This window comes from Diprion similis, chromosome 1 (assembly GCF_021155765.1).
Source record: "Diprion similis isolate iyDipSimi1 chromosome 1, iyDipSimi1.1, whole genome shotgun sequence".
Lineage (NCBI taxonomy): Eukaryota > Metazoa > Arthropoda > Insecta > Hymenoptera > Diprionidae > Diprion > Diprion similis.
In genome coordinates this window covers 17,059,431-17,072,249 of record NC_060105.1, presented here as the reverse complement: position 1 = coordinate 17,072,249, position 12,819 = coordinate 17,059,431, and the positions used below count along the sequence as shown (strand labels likewise).

At 35.7% G+C, this 12,819-nt stretch overlaps 1 protein-coding gene and 1 non-coding gene across 2 annotated transcripts in view; one reads left to right on the top strand and one right to left on the bottom strand.

The window, feature by feature from the left end:
* The window catches only part of LOC124406116 (V-type proton ATPase 116 kDa subunit a1-like), a 61,813-nt gene that overhangs the window by 1,010 nt on the left and 47,984 nt on the right, over positions 1–12,819 (top strand). Inside the window, exon 2 of the mRNA XM_046881513.1 lies at positions 4,058–4,181. The gene's annotated coding sequence lies outside the window, so the exon portion shown is untranslated. The remainder of the gene's footprint in view (positions 1–4,057; positions 4,182–12,819) is intronic.
* LOC124410772 lies at positions 12,372–12,506 on the bottom strand. The gene has a single exon (XR_006929622.1). It is a non-coding gene; the product is annotated as a U4atac minor spliceosomal RNA (small nuclear RNA).

Here is a 12,819-nt window from a genome sequence, read left to right as displayed (position 1 = left end):
TCTTAGAATACTAACATTTTGAAATATGAGTGTGTTTTGTTCTATTACAGTTTACTGAATTTCAAACAATTCAAAAATCGTGAAATAACGGTTTTTTCTCAGCATGAATCGTTACGATAACGTTACTAACTTCAATATGATATCACTGACAATTTCACTTCAAAGATTCGACGATCACAAAAATCGTGAAAATATTTCCCTTCAAGTTAAAAATTATCATGACATGTAACACAGAACGCACATCCAATCGAATTGAAATCTACGTCAATACGAGTACTTATGAAGCAGAAGTTAGTAACGTCAACGAAACGAAACATTGGGAGGAAAAATGACTATTTTCCAAATTTACAGTGACTTTGAAGTAGTTGAGTTTACAAAATATGAATACATTTTGCCTTATTATGATTTGCTGAATTTCAGACATTCTCGCAACTGTGAAATAACGATTTTCCGAAATGTTACTAACTTCAGCCACATAAGTACTCGCTCACTTGCCTTGACCTCTAATACCGTGGGAACAGAATCCTAGATCTATTGTTCAATAGGAAATAGTTCTCATTATTCATCCGAAACGGAATTTCTGTCGAACATCCTCGCCGAGCATATGTTTTGCCAAGTCCAGTGTATTTACGAGGCCAGCTTTACTCGTAAACAATTCATATAGGCACGCCGTGCAAATACGCATACCTACTGAAGTGATGTTTATCTCCTCGTGTCTACGCGATGTTATTCGTTCCACGTTGGTTCAGCTTGTCAGAATCGATTCGTGACCGTTCTTATACCTTTACCATTCTTGCCGCGGTATTTTCTTGGTATCAGAATTCATCGAACCTCTGTTGAAGCTCCTGCAAATATCTGTCAATGTCTGCAAAAACGTTTCAAAACAAAGGAGAAAAATTCTAGTGTCAAACTTACCATTCCGAAGTGTCTTTTAATTGCGAAGCTTGCACTTGAAGTTTAGGAAAACTCATAATGTAGTGAACATTCAGGATTTTTTTTGTTTTTTTTTTTTGTTTTTTTGTTTTTATCGTAGCAGAAATTTATTGTACTACTGCAGGTGTAACAGATATTTTCGCAATTTATTCTGCAAAACTACGCTTTTCTTCGATTAGTGCGCACTAGGGTGGTCCTTAAATGAGGTGTTCGTGGTTTTCTCTAAGAACCCGCCAAAAATCGATTCCAAATATTTAAAAATCAATTCCCTCAAAGCTTAGGACCACTATCTCAACTCGTTATACTGTCCCGCGAGACTTTCGTTTCACCTTTAAAATAACACAAGATTTTTACGATCCATTCATGTTCAAGCTGCAATTTTCCTGAAAAAGATATGAATTAAAATGGTATTTATCAAGAACAATTAGCTCTCTTCGAGGATATTTTATCTTTTATACATGTGATGAGGATGACGAATTTCATTGATCTAAACTCGATATTCTGAGAATTTGTTTAAACAATTACATCGTAAAAAGTTACGATCTCTGACTGGATCATCCATGACGTTTAATCTGTATATTCTAACACGCGATTTCATAATTTTCGACCTAAAATCTACTGAAAATGATTGAAAAATGAAGTTACCGGAAAGAAAAAAATATCGTTGAAAAGAACTAATCATACTTGATAAATACACGTTTGATTTTGTTTTGTCAGCAGCAAGATGTGAGCTTCCCGTATCTTCAGAAATTTCAGGAACAACTAAATTAGTATCTCTTTAGAAAAACAAAAGTTATCGCGATCGGGCATTTGCATTGTTCACAAAGGTTCTAGTATGTTTACTAACCATGGATTTTACGTGTAGCAATGTGTCATAGAAACCTTTGGCAAATTTCTAGGAAATCGTATGAAACTATCAACCATTTCTCGGAAAAAAATCCAGAATCAAACAAAAATATTGTATCTGAAGTTACTATTGATCAACATTAATTGAAAACTCAAACTTTCGCTAACAATTATTATTCCGAAGAAATAAATAAGGCCTCGTTCATTTTAGAGAACGTGAAATGGGCATTTCATTGCAATGAAGCTGATACTGGCAGCCAAGGTTAAAACCTAATGCACTGAACTTGTTATCAAAGGGCTAATTCTTAGACTTAGCAAACTAAACCATTATAAATAAAATTATTTTAATTTTTAAAAATCAACTCCTTGAAAGTCATTTTTAAATTGCCCAATAATGATCATTCTTTAGTCTAATCGTAAGGTTTCGTTACGTTAACGTTACTAACTTCAGCCTAATATGTATGAAGATGTTCACAGGTTTTCATAGATTATTTTCAACAGGGACGGTTGTAGGCATAACTTGCACGGTTAATCGTCGCGCAGAAAAGAACGTTATTTTTTATAACACATGCACGATTTTTACGTTTTCGAGACCTATTAAGCAGCCCTGAAGTGACCTTGTTTTGACCAGCTTGAAAAAAGCGGGCAAAAATATTTCATTTTATTGGCCGCAGAGAGAATTTTATTGGCCGCTTTTTGAAAAGTTAGCAAAAGCGATCGTATATGTATATATATATTTATTCTCGTGTAGTTACAGTACTCGGCTTAGGGACGATGGGGGTTAGAGTCTTGGAGGTAAAAAAAAGCGATTTTTTGAGAATTTTTTTTAGAGAATGCGGTTAATGCAAGTTTATTTACATAATTGGTACGTCATAAAGTAACATCTGACGAATATTGTGTTAAATTTTCATTGAAAAATATTAAGAATTAGGTCATTGGCAGCAAATCTTTGCAGGCGAAAAAAAAGACCAAAGTTTTTTCATTAGTTAATGAATTTCCCTAGATTGCAACGGTGATTTTTTCTTTTATTTTTTCATAACTTTTGGTAACACTTGGAATTGAAAAAACCGATTTTCGAGTAAAAATCGGCCATTTGTTATTGTAAAATAAATAATAATAATAAAAAAAAAAAGAAAAAACTCAGCGTTGCAACCCAGAGAAACTCATTAACTAATGAAAAGTAACTTTTGTTTTTTGATTTCAGATAATCCAGTGTTGATTTATGCGGTGTACCCCGAAAAAACTTTTTTTCGAGACGCCTGCCAAGATTTACTGCCATTGGCTTAATTCTTAATATTTTTCAATGAAAATTCAACATAATATTCGTCAGGCGTTACTTCATGACGTACCAATTACGTAAATAAACTTGCATTAACCGTATTTTCTGAAAAAATTCTAAGAAAATTACTATCTTTTCATCCCCAAGACCTCCCCCGCCCCTTAAAAAAGCCCGCTTTACGCCCTTGGTACACAATATATTATTGCGTACCCACGACCTTAGGATTAGCGAGACACTAGGTATCGATTGCCACATCACGAGCAGCTAACTATGCTGGCACTTAAAGCATGGCAACTTTAGTCCGTATAGATACCGGTCGAGCAAATATTGAAGCAAATTGAATATCCTTTCTCTTTGCTATTTCACCTATTCGCCAATATTTCTCCCATCTCTAACTGCTTCACCTTTCCACCGCCAATTAGCATTTCTGTATCTGTAAATAACAATGTCTAAGCGAAACTGCTTTAAATTTCGGATGACACTACGTTACAAATTAAAAAAAAACGTCAAGTACCATTTTTTAAATTTCTTATTTATTTATTTATTTATACTTGTCACTTAATAAGAATATATAGGATATTTTTTTCCTAACACGTATTATTATTTATTGTTAGTTACGGTTACTAATAATTATAATTCCGATCTGACCTGTGGATTGCATCTCATGATTGACAATCGCTATTCGTCAATTTGACATTTTTCACAATTCCGATTAATCATGATTTAACTCGTCCGTGGATTCTTCGGTCCCGAGCAACCCGAATAATCGGAGTTCTACTGTATGAGTAAGATGAGAGTTGTTAACGAGTTATTGGCGGTACCTCAAAAACAAGACGTGATAGAAACATGAGATAACCACTGCCTATATGTATACTATCAGAAATAGCAATCTGTTATAGCTATCTGTTTCACAGGTACCGATATTGTGTCACGTAGTGTAATTGGCGAAAGGAAGCATTATTAACTATAGCAATAACAGTGACAACGTTTGTTTTTCAGATACATGGTCACCTGTTTCAGCCACACAATGCGACTCCAGGTATCAGAAGTGCGATGTGATCATCGAATGTCCTGATTCTTGCAACGCGAGGGATGCAGGAGCCACGGCCGAAGCTCGAGTAGCGTGAGTGGTTTGTTATTTTGAACCAGTTATAAGTTTTAATACTTACACGTGTTGATGAATAAATTAATAGTTTCGGAATACCTTCTTTATAAAAATATTTTTTTCCGACCAATTGAAAATGCGATAGAATTATATAAGTGAACGTGGAAAACAATTTTTACGTATATTGAATTGTATGTTGAAAAAAATTTGGCACAAGTTTCACAGAACCATCTGCCTAGCATGCAACATTTTTTCCTACCTGATTTATTTTCCGTGTTTTCAGGCAAATTATTACTACCCGCCGTATTTTGTTAACTTTGTCATCGAGAATAAATAAATTGTGCAAAAACAGATTCTATTTATTTTCAAATATGATTGTCGAGGTATATTGTAGTTGGATTTCATATTTTTGAATCAATTCGAATAATCGTCATTGTTTTGTTACGATTTTGTTTATAGTAGCAAATTTGAATCTCTTCTTCACTTTGAATCACTTCATACTTACTCTCGGCGTGAGTATTATCTGAAAACAATGATTTCTCCAAAAAAATATAGACAACTGTCTCAAATGTCTATAATTGCTAAAATACTAGACACAAGAAATGGCATAATAACAACAATATTCGTTTCGTATTGACTTGAGATATTCACAAACGGAAGGAAAGGAATTCGTGAACCAATGAAACAGATTTTGTCGGAGTCACATTCACTTCAATCTAGTATCCCTGATTTATTCCAAATACGATGACTTCAATTCGACAATTTCGGTTTGGCTAGTTTGTCGAAACGATTTAGTCAAGCGAATTCCTTGATTCAACAAAAGCCTTTCTTGTCACGATCAAGTGAACTTTTTGACGTGTTTCCGAAATTGAGTCAACCACATATCATTTCTATATTAAGTTGTCACAAGTATTTCGTCCGACAAAAGTATTTTGTTGGATTAAGTGAGCATTGTGTTCGTTGCATTTGACTATACCCAGCATTTAGTCGAATCAAACGAATATCACCTGACTAAAATAATCTTTTCCCTCCGCGCATAATTCCAAAATATTGAATTTCTAATGAATGTAAACGAAACTAACTAGTCCAAAGCTGGCGGTAAAAATTTCTCTTTTACCCAGTTGTCGAAGGGTCTTTTACCGATCAATGGTCAACGAGCGAAGCTTTGAGACACGAGGCAACATCTCTTCCGTGAATACGATGAGCCCAATTGGCGTGAAGAGAGCTGTTTCGGCCAAGAGCTTGCAAGTGCAAGGTAGTAGGGTGTGTACGCGACGATGTCGAACAGACGAGTGGGACTAATTGCGAGTATTGCGTATAGGCGAGTGTGTACGTGCATATAATCGGCACAATACCTATACAAACACGAAAGCGTTTGTGTGTTCCACGTTGATTCGTACCGCAGCAGCTATCCGTTTGCGGCGTGATTAGGGTCACTTGTCGGTAGTCAGCCGGCGAATGCTGTCCAAGGTTCTTGTTCCTTGGTCATAATAACGCGCCGCGTATGTTGTTCCTTCGCAAGTCTGTCCTCATCAGTTATCTCAGTACAGTAGTGTCGGTATTCCGTAGATCTAAGACGTTCAGTGGCACCCTGGCGCCTCACGCTTCGAGGGGAACGAACTAGAGGAGAAGGAAGTGGGAAACTGAGGAAGAGAAACAGCAGAGGAGAAGAACAGAGCACGCGTGCTGCTTGATCATTTGGGTATGTGATCGCTGACCAAGACGAATCAATGTTTTTTATTTACAATTAGAGAAATGTAAGATAAATCGATGGAGTGATGAGGTTTCCTGGACAAGATCCGACAACACGACGTTCGTTGGGCTGAGAATGATATGTATGTTCGTGGAATATAGTTTAAACGCGATTCTGGAGGAACCTCGTGAATTGAAAGTTCGGAAAAGAGTAAAAACTGTTGGAATACTCTTCAGCAGTGTCATTTGCTTCGATGACAACGAACACAAGTGTAACAACATTTCTATATGGTCCATAGAAATGAAGAAAACTCCAAGGAAACAAGCTAACATATCGACAATTTGTGGAAATATTTTACGATCTGAACGTTGAAAATCCTCAAACTCTCGTGTTTTTTTTAATCCAATGCTGATGTTTTTGGACTGTAGATCTCAACAAATGATCTGAAGTAGATTCAAGCTAAATCTTACGTTAGTGTATATTTTATAACGCGGAAATGTAATGGTGACGAACATCTGTGGTTCAATGATTACACAAACCTATTTTTATCTGCTCTGGAGATGACTATTTCTAAAACTATTGCCGAGGCGATTTCTGGAGATCTCTATGGTGAATAAAATAAGTCAGAAAATATCAGAATAGCATCGAAAGCACTAGAGATTAATTATTTTAGACATTATAATCACAAAACATTTTTTATAATAGTTGGTATCTGAGCTTGCGATATTAGAATTCGATCAAATTAATCCCTATTACACAGTGAGGACATTGTCGAATTCGTGTAGACATCTCCGGCGTCAAAAACAGTGTAAAATATTTTTTAAGATTATTTTTCTCTTATTTCCTAACTTTTAATTCATACGATCCAGTCGACTTTTTTTACAGTGTCGCGTTATATACGACAATTCAGACACGCCGCTTTCGCACGTCTATTTAGAAGTGTTAGCCACCGCTTACGACAGTCATCATCTGTTTCAATTCCAGAATCGGATAGTTTGTCCGTGCAAACGTCACACAATGTCTACAACTCAAACACAGAAGTGACCACAGCGTGACGCATTTTAATCCAGTCGAAATATCTCTGAATTGAAAATGTTCAGGACGTGGCTGCATTTTTGTCTACCGGAGTTTTCGACCCTCAGGAAGTCATAGCAGGTGTTTCGAGAAAACAACAAAATTGGAAGTTTTTCCCGATTTCCTCAAGAACAGCTATCGATACGTGAAAAACGACTTGATCATCGTGTAGAGCGGAAAATTCTACATCGAATTGTATCCTCACATGTCAGGAACGGAGTCAGATTAACAAATCAAGAAAATAAAAAAATTTCACCAAAATCCCCCAGATTCGGTCGATAAGTAGAATTTCTTTTTTCTCAATTTGTTAATCCAACTCTGTTTCCGACATATGAAGACACAATTCGATGTAGAATTTTCCACTTCACCCGATGATCAAGTAATTTTTCACGTATCTATAGTAGTTTTTGAGAAAATCGCAAGAAACGTCAAACTCTGCTGTTACCTCGGAACTCCGGTTATGCCGCTCAAAAATTACTTCAGATTCGATTGTCTGAGGGTCAAAAATCGCTATACATAAAAATGTAGCCATGGACGTCCCGAATATTCGGGGCCTTCGAAGAATTTTTTTTTCTTTTTGTACTGTTGTATTCTACTAAACAACGTCAACCTGCTGCCTCTTTCACTCCTCGCTCTTTGATATTGTTGCCGCCTTTCCGCCGCAGCTACCCCCCCCCCCCCCCCCCCCCCCTTCGCTCCGCCCCAACCCAGCAGCAAGTCACGAAACGAGTAGATTAGGATAGCCGTTTGACCTGTGTTCGACGTCGAGGAGACGTCCGCCTGACCCGCGAGTTTGCTCTTGAACTTATAAACTGAATAACACGTGGCTGGAATAATTGTAATTATAAATGATTGGACGTAAGACACAAAGAGATACAGACGAAGCTGAAGGATAAGGAAGACGTGACCATGATTCTGATGCAACTGGTAAACATGCGATATAAAATATGGCACAGTACGTCGCGATTTCGCCATCGACACGATAGAGATTTTTTACTCTCCAAGTTCTCTCGTTCCTACAAACGAGAGAGACAGTTTATTTTCATCCGGGAAACGATTGCGGCACCAGTTCGAACTCCCGGCAATTAAGTCTCTAGTTACTATTATTAACAACACACGTTTTACTCCCTCCGTTATACCTGCAATGCAAGGGACATTCAATTCACGGGAAAAATGGGCGTGAACCTACTGTGCAAAGAATGTTTAAAGTATCCGGTGACGGAGGATGGAATAATAGAGGATTAAGGGAGTGCCGCGAGGCGGACATCTTCGAAGAACTTGAACCTATCGCTATTGAATTGTTCTCGGTAACCGGGGTGGCCGTACACCTGGAAAATATGGAAAACCTGTAATTGTCAGGGGACTTTTAATTTGGCCATGGAAAAGACTGAAAACATCAGCTTTCTGTCATGGGAATTAGAAATTATTTTTTGAGGTAACAAGTTTACCCTTTTTCCTCGAGAAAATAAATTGGCTTCAACTGACTTTTTTGTATATTTTATTTTTATTCAACTGGAATCGAAGTTAAACAGAATATAGAGTTAATGAACTGAAAGATTTAGGTCTTAGTACTTAGTACTAGAACTGGGAAAATGTCAGGGAAAACTAGGTTTTAACTTCTGGAAAATCTGGGAAAGTCATGGAATTTTTTTCCCAAATTTTGTGGCCACCCTGATAACGCAGTTTCATCAGTATATAGATTTGCGTCTCATATATGAGACACTATTTTTAAATTGGTTATTAAAGATTTATGTGCAATTTTTGAGATATCGCTGTCACGTTTTTGCATGGACTTCTAAGATCTCAATTTTGATAAGCGGGATTATGATGATTCCGCGAATACAGTGAGCGCTATAAATAAACAAAGTGTTGAAAATGCCTGTTTTTACAGAATAAATGTAATTGTTTTAAGGTTATGAGGACTAGAAAAGTGGAACTCGGTAATCTTAGGTTTTTGGAGTCGCTAAAAACAAATTCGACGTCAAAATTTCACAATTCAATGTGATCCAATATAGCGGACTTAAAATATAAAAATTGATTTTATTCGCTCGTATGAGATCCGGCATTTTAAATTTTGAAAATTTCTCAGATCTGATCCCACTTTGGAAATAAGCGACATCGAGAACCTCTATACATATATCTATTTTCAAATGATACTGAAAAAAAATCATGAGGTTGAAGTTAGAAACGTTACTAATTAATGAAGCATGTTCAGAAAAAATCGTTACTTAGACCCTTAGAATTTTCAAAAATTCAGCTAGTTAATAATAACAGAGAACATATGTTCATATTTTAAAAAGTCAACTCCTTGAAAGTCGTTCTAAAATTGTACAATAACCATTTTTTCCATGATGTTTCGTTACATTAACGTTACTAACTTCAGCCTTCTAAAAAATCGCTATTTAGCAACTCAAATATGACTTATTGTTAAAAGGAGTCGAGTTTCCAAAGTATTAGGCATGTTTCGATTTCTTTATATGGTGAAACCCACTAGATTCCAAACTCCTGATTGAGCGAATCAACGATTATTTTTGAAAATGCGTCGTTACATCAACGTTACGATACTTGTCGCTAACGCATCTGCTACTAACGTATTCACTCTGGCGCAAAAGTATGTGTAATGCATTCGCCAACTTGTCTCGATTGCGTAAAAACGCACAGTCGTGAACTCGTCGAGTGTCTTTAACTGTAAGCCGTCATCACATCATTCCTACAATCGTATAATCTGTACAAATACTGCATCTCATGTATGGGTAATTCTCGTGAAAGTCGAAAGCGATTAGAATTTTGACTTCTGAATTTAATTCCATTATTTTTTTCGAATTACTTTTTTCAACGTTAAGCTATGTCTCAAACAATTTTTATCACACTTATTGATATTGAATTTCAAAGAATTACCCATTAACAACGTGTGAAATTTCTTTTTTAAAAGATGAGTCTCGAAAAAAAATTTCCTTGACATAAAATGTTAATTTTTACTGAAAGTTCTTTTAAAAATTGAATAATTTCAACTCCTATCATACACACACAAAGTTAGGAGTTCCGAAAATACGTCTGTTTTATGTTTGTATTCCTTTTTTTAAAAAAAAATAGCCAAAAGAAACGAGAATTTTCACTCCTGATTCAATATTCAGGACCTTCTGAAATGACGTTGGTGATTGGCTACAGAATTTTTAAATATGTCAGTTACATTCAATTGCAATGTTTCTAATTGTAATGCAAAATTAATAGTAAATTCAGAAAAATTTATCCTACACTTAATCACGGATTAAATTTTCCGTGTTTTCGTCCATTTCTTATTTTTCAAAAATAAATTGAAAATCAAAATGAAAGTGACGTCTTTTGGTAATTCCGAAATTGTTGATTAAAATCAAAAATCCTCCGTCGTTGTTCACGACGGAAGTTCAAATTATTTTTTCTCAAAAACGGTCAGTAAAACTGAACATTCTATGTCACCAATTTTTTCTTCGTATAATGAGTCATCCTCACGAAAAAAAAATGTCATAAGTTATCACACGACAGCTCTACGATGTTTCTTTAGAATTGATTAGTCAAGATAGATAAGCATAGGTAAAAGAAAAACATAGTTTCACATCGAAAAAGTATAAACTCGAAAAATATTGTCAAACGAAATCTGAGGGTCAAAGTTCAGAGCCCTCTCATTGTCAGCTTGAGCGAAAATACTCATATGTAGGTACGATTACGTAGGCTGCAGATATATGCGACGTAGATAATGTCATGCGCTAGGCTCCTGCCCTACATTCTCTGGTGCGCAACAAGTACGTACATACATTGTATATATATATATATATATATATATATATATATATATATATATATATATACGTTTGGTATGTGTCGTGAATGGTAGTAAGCTGAATCCTGCACCTCAACGTATGTACGTAACTAGATACATTACGTAATTATCACACCTACTGCAGCTAATGAACGACAACACATTCACATGACACAATTCTCCGAAAGTTATTTACCTCAAATCATCGGTCTCTCGCTCGCCGAAGTTTCTTATTTCTTTAGGACTATTATTTTCTAGTAGAAGATAACCTCTGTTAGTACAACTCCTGAAAATCTTGAAAAAAAATCAACTTTTTCTAATCACTTGTGCCTGTGACTTTACCCTGTGAATTCTCAAACACATCAGCAAAAGACACTAATTTTTGTGAATCAAGAAGAAAAAAAAACCATTCAGTTTCCGAAAGAAAACATTTTCATACAAGATTCAAAGTGGAAAAATATATTTTTGTGTTTCATAACTCATTTTTTCAATCGTTTTTGTCTATTTTCGTACTTGTTTATAAAATATATTGTAAAATTGTGGTCAAAAAGTCGTGAATGCGTTTTAGGACTAGAGAAAGTAATCAGAAAAAACGAATAATAAAATCGGAGATGCGGTATGTATTATAGGTATAATCGATTTCGCACAGGCATGAAAATAGTAAAAACAATTTTTTTTAAACTACACAAAAAATTACCTTCCACTCTGAATCTTGGGTTAAAATGTTTCATTCCGAAACCGGAATGTTTTTTTACTTGATTCAAAAAAATCAAATTAGGTCTCTTTGAGATGGGTTTTAAATTCCGTAGGGTAAAGGCGAGGTTTTCAGGAATCGTACTAATATGGGTAAAATGTTTCATGAAATGAAATAATGTCATGGTCAGCCGTTTACTGAGTTGGTTTGGAAAGCCCCATATGTACTACCTAATTTCCAATAATCTTCGTTTTAATCTGCCGTAGAAAAACCACATCGAAAATTCTAAACAAGCGATTGTTGAAAAGGCTTCAATGATTACCGTGACAGATATTCAGATCTGGATCTAAAAAACTGTGCATGAAGTCGGTACATTTTTCTTAAAAATGAAACGAATACCTTCAAAATAGTATTTTTTTAATAATCGTTCGTTTACACAACTCAATAATGTTATTTTAGATGTAAATAAAAGTTTCAAACCATTCATTCTAGATTGGGATTTCCAATATGAATTTATTTTTTATGACTAAGAAATTAATACACATTTTTCTGCACATTTCCGGGCGCATTAATCGCGTAGACGCAGGCCGTTTTAATGTGTTATTTAACTGGAATTAACTCTCTACGCTACCTTTGTCAACAATTCGAATTCTTTGTAGGCTTTAATAAGAGCACGAGTGCTTAAAAGTTGACTTTTAAGAACTACACAATATTCTCGTTTATGACAGGTGGTAGCACAGATAATAGGATTTGTCTTGCATGTGCGCAATTAGAGGCACTTTAAGTCTCGTTAAGAAATCATTATCATTAGCGTATCAGAATAACTATTACTGCGCTAACTCACTAATTCAACAAATTTGGACAACGCATAGAACTCCATTAAGCTTCGAACAAATATTTTTAATATTTTTATACGATATTTGGATCACTAGCCCCTTGCAAAGTAAAGAGGCTTTCAAAAATTGCATCCCGTTGAAGTCATTGTAGAGCAACCAACGGATGCGGATATATTTTGTTTATGGTGTCAGCATCAGTGCCCTCACTATACGGTCATTGAACACTATGCTCCCCAAAGACAAGGATAAACAAGCAACGTGGTGTGGACTCACTCCATAAAATCGGGGTACTTTATTGTATGTGGGAAAGGCTGCCGCCTGGTGGTACGTCGTTAGACTCTTCGTAATTTAGCGAGCGATGCTCTCGACTCCCGCTCTTACCCAATGTAGCATGCAATGCACGGTTGGTAAACTGCCAACACAGGTAGGTGCAGGTCCAGGCTATTGTAACTAATCTAATTGTAAACGAAACGTGACAGGCACGAAGAGGGGATTCAGATGCGAGATACTTTATATTTTATACTTTATGATCACCGTCTCATACGCTTATGTCCAAAAAAACT